This window comes from Cyprinodon variegatus, unplaced genomic scaffold (assembly GCF_000732505.1).
Source record: "Cyprinodon variegatus isolate N-32 unplaced genomic scaffold, C_variegatus-1.0 Scaffold593, whole genome shotgun sequence".
NCBI lineage: Eukaryota > Metazoa > Chordata > Actinopteri > Cyprinodontiformes > Cyprinodontidae > Cyprinodon > Cyprinodon variegatus.
This window is the reverse complement of record NW_015151046.1, coordinates 252,924-257,603: the sequence shown is the minus strand read 5'-3', so window position 1 is coordinate 257,603 and position 4,680 is coordinate 252,924.

Sequence of the window (4,680 nt, the reverse complement as noted above, 5' to 3'; positions counted from 1 at the left end):
TTAAGTGTATTCACCCTTAATTTGTGCAGGTAAATGAGATAGTTTGCCAATGGAATGAGACAATTTACACTTAAAATAAGAAAACACAATTGCATTGTCTTATTTCAAGTGCATTTTATCCAATTATCTTATTTTAAGAGTAAAAATACTCATTCCATTGGCAAACTATCTCATTTACCTGCTCAAATTAAGGGTGAATACACTTAATTTAAGAAATTTTGATTTATTGTTATATCGTTTTTGCAGTGTACGTTTGAAATTTCACTGTATTCTGTTGCTCTTCTTTTTTAAATTGGGTTATAGAACATTTAATTATTTAATCATATATGGCATTTAAGCATTTATAGAGATTTCAAAATGAAAATGTCTAAAAGAAAATAATAAATTTAAAGAAACGATAAAGATATGTGTAATATATATGAAGTTTAGGTGAACATTGACCCTTGCCATTCATAGGTCAGTATTGGTAGCCCTTCCTGTGACTCAGTGCACCTGAATCAACCCTCAGCTGTAAAAAGGTTTGTGACCGCTGGTCTACAGTGATACCCTCACCTAGGGTCATGAAATCTAGATTGAAGGAACGGAATCCTAGATACAAGTGGCTAAAGTAAGCTTTGGTGCAGGAAGGCCGGGGATTCCTTCAGAGATAAATGTAGGAGCTACGTCATTAGGCTCAGAGTAGAGCTTTTTCTCCTCCACAGTGAGAGGTGGGTCAGACATCGTTTAAAATTTCCCCATGGCACCTCCCTCAGAGGTGTTCTACAGACATCCCGACCATAGCAGGCGCATGGGATGAATCAGGACCCGCTGGAGGGACAGATCTGGAATGCCCCGGGCTTCCCTCAGAGGACCTGAACAATACAACTTGGAAGAGGAGAGTCTGGAAATCTATGAGACTGAAGCCACAACAAACCGACCCTAGTGGCAGTACGAGTTTAAGTTTATGTGAAAAGGAAGAAAAAAACAACTAGATGTTTTCTAACTTGATATTTTTGCATGTCAATAGGTTTCAAATGGCTAGAAATTAATAGTAATACTGAAAAATAATGTTTTTCAAGAATTTAAACAAAAATAAAATCTACTTTGCAGCAAAATTCAGCAGGAGTCACATCACATTGGAAACATAACCCAGCAAGAACGTACACTGCAAAAATGATCTCAAAATGAGTAAAAATGTCTTAAATTAAGGCTATTTACCCTTAATTTGAGCAGGTAAATAAGATGATTTGCCAATGGAATGAGTATTTTTACTCTTAAAATAAGGTATCTAGATAAAATGCACTTGAAATAAGACAATGCAATTGTTTTTTTCTTATTTTAAGCGTAAATTGTCTTGTTCCATTGGCAAAGTGTCTCACTTAAATCCTTAATTCAAGAAAAAATGCACTTATTATAAGAAGAAATTACTTAACAGCATCATTAATTTAGTGTAAAACCCAAGAAGTTAAAGAAGAAGACATTTTTTTAGTGTAACTGATTGGTTAGACAATTGAACGTCCTTCATAAGATTAGAACTGCTTGTAAATAGCCTGGATTACATCTCAATACAAATTTGGTAAATTATAGCTCCTATTTCTTTACCTTTAATTGGGTCAACAGTTAAAACACTGCTGTGGTTAGAAAAAAGAACTAGACTGTTGTGCTGCTTCCTGACAGCCTTAGTACTTCTAGATGTCATTAAGGAATGGAAATGCACATGGATGATGTGACTCTAAACTACAGCCTTCTAAAAAAGAACCACAAAAAACTAAAATTGCACAAATGCTGTAAACGTTCGAAGCGTTCCATAATAATTCAGTTCAGTTTATTTATATAGCGCCATTTTATGACGCATGTCATCTCAAGGCATTTTAAAGACATCATTTAACCAATCATTAATTTAGTTAAGAGTTTTCTATCTAAGGAAAGGGGGGGGGGGGGTATCAGAGGAGTCAAGTAACAAAGTACAAATACTTAGTTACTGTACTTAAGAAAAGTTTTTAGGTATCTATACTTTACTCATGCCGGTGAGTAAAGTATTAGTAATGCCACTCTGTGCACAATGCCAGTGCACCACAGGTTGGTGCCACAAAACATATATATGTCTGCATCCCTGTCTGCAATGGACTGGCGACCTGTCGAGGGTGTACCTCGCCTCTCGGCCATTGACTGCTAGAGATAGGCATGAACACCCCTCGCGACCCCAATTGGGATGGATGGATGTATCCTTGTAGCTGTTATGTCCCAAAAGGAAAGGTTGCTATGCTTAATGAACTATTGATAAGAAGCTTCCTCTTCCCACCTCCTTCCTTACTGCCTGCACTATTTAGATAGCACTGATTGTGCCTTCTGCTGATACACTTGTTGTCGTTTTGGTTCTGTTTAAGTTTTCTTTTGAGTTTAAAGTTTCCCTTTGATCCATGTTTCTCTTTGTTTTTAGTTTTATTTGTTTAATTCCTATTTTGTGGTGTTTTCTGGAGGTATTTGAGTTCTTAGGTTTTTCTTGGTTGCCCTCTGTTGTGTTGGTCTCCTTTCCCCTTGGCTTCCTTCTAGGTGCTTCCATCCACACCTGCTCCCAATCAGCTCATTAGTCCAGTCTTTGTTCAGTCTCCCATATATACTCTCCCTGTGCAGTTCCTCAGTACTGGTTCTTTATCTTTTCCTGGCTCCCCACGTGAGTTTTGTTTTTGGTTGGTTGTATTTTGTACTTTGGTTTTTGGATTTTTGCCTCAGTTATTTCATGAAATCTTCAAGAACTCACCTCTGCTGACACCTGTGCTTTGGCTTAAGTGTCCTTTCTGATTTGCCCAATTCGGTTGGAGTCAAAGTCTTGGACATTATGAGCAAATATAAGAAACATTTGTCCTCCGACTTACATTTTAGTTACACTGTATTTTTTTTGTAAATAGTTGAAGCTGAACATCATGTATGCCTCTATGTCAGCACACCATCGTTTCAGAAAACAACAACTAACAGACTAAGAGAAAGCAGTCCTCACCCACAGCAGAGATCACTTTAATTGATAAAGTTTTATTAGTCCTCTACACTGAAATAAACTATTACCAAATGATCATATTTACTGTAGTTACAAGTAACCGTTTTTGAGGAGGGTTTTGCAATTTATTGTGGGATGTTTCTATTACTCGCATTAGTTTACAGCTGGAAAATAAACCTTAATTTTTACCAGTGTGAGAAAGTGAATCAGAAACTTTTTGTCACAATTTGGCTATGGTTAATTGACGCAAAAGCAGAGGCAGGGAGGCAGAGGTGAATCTCTTGTGGATTTAATAATGATTTAACAGAAAACTGAGGCAGGTTATCCAAAAATCCAAAAAGAAAACAAAGTCCAAATAAACATGAAACCAGGAGTCCAAAAATCCAAAAACATGGTTGTATGTAAATGGATCAAAACATGGAAACTAGTCAAAACGTACCAGAAACAATGGAGACATCAGGGGAATAACAATCAAAAGGAGGAAGGCTCAGAGAGAAGGAGTTGGAGCATGTTTGACGGTGTTTGACGAGGACCCAGCAAAGGGGAACTGAACAGAGAGGGCTTTTAAAGGAGACTGAGACAAAGAGGGGGCTAATGAGGAAACTGGGAGCAGGTGTGCACAGAACAAGAGAGGGAAAGAGATAGGGAAGAAAGAGAACACAAGAGGGCAGCAGAGAGCAACAAATAGAAACCTGGAAGGCTGGAAATAACAACAAAATGATAATTAAACTACTAAAACTAGAAAACAAGGAGTAAAGCAAGACTAGATACTCTAAAGAAAAACATAACAGAAACCTGACACTTTTGTCTGCCAAGAAAAACAGATATAGCTGAGCTAAAAGTAAAAATCATTAAGTCCACTATCTGTTTAATGTCTGGGATATAAACGTGGCCACACAGTACCACCATTCTACATATTCTCACAGCCTGTTGACATCTGAATTTGATGAATTGAATTAAAATAGAAAGGGAAAGAGCTGCTTAACTCCCTAACCTCTGCATGGTCTGAATAGCATAGGACATGGTATTGCAATTATAGTGAGAATCAGCAAGGGAGAGATGGCTCTGTGTCTAAAGTCAAAAGTCTAAGACCCTGGACGTCTGCTTTGAAAGACAAAAGAAAAAAACACTCAAACTTTTCTTTCCAGTCCATATGGCCAATTAAAGAGAAATCCTTAGTGAGTTTAGTTTTAATTATTTTTCCAACTCTCTTCCTCTCTCTATGTGAATGAAATCATTTTAGCGTAAAGGACTTCTAATCAAGGAAAAAAAAAAAACGTCATATTATAGCTATTAACGAATAGTTCCCTCCCCGGTGGAAGAAAGTTTTCAAATGCAGATGTGTTAAAAGTGCACCTTGCTTCAGGCAGATGTTGAAGAAAAATAAAAAGAACACTTGTTGTGCAAGCATCTATGGAAATGTGTTATGAATAAATAAACTTGCTGTCAAAAGCAACACCTCTGAGTGTTTTACAAAGCAGACTCTTGATGTGAATAAATGATTGTGGTTATCAGGACTGAAACATGCAGAAGAGAAAGGCCTGCAGCGGCTTTTCGCTGCGTTATCCCCCTACACAACAAGCCAGCTTGGTTCCCTGGGGACCGCGGTGTATCGAAAACATCTAAAAAAGCCCACACAGGTATGTTGAAACACACACGTATATATATATATATATATATATATATATATATATATATATATATAT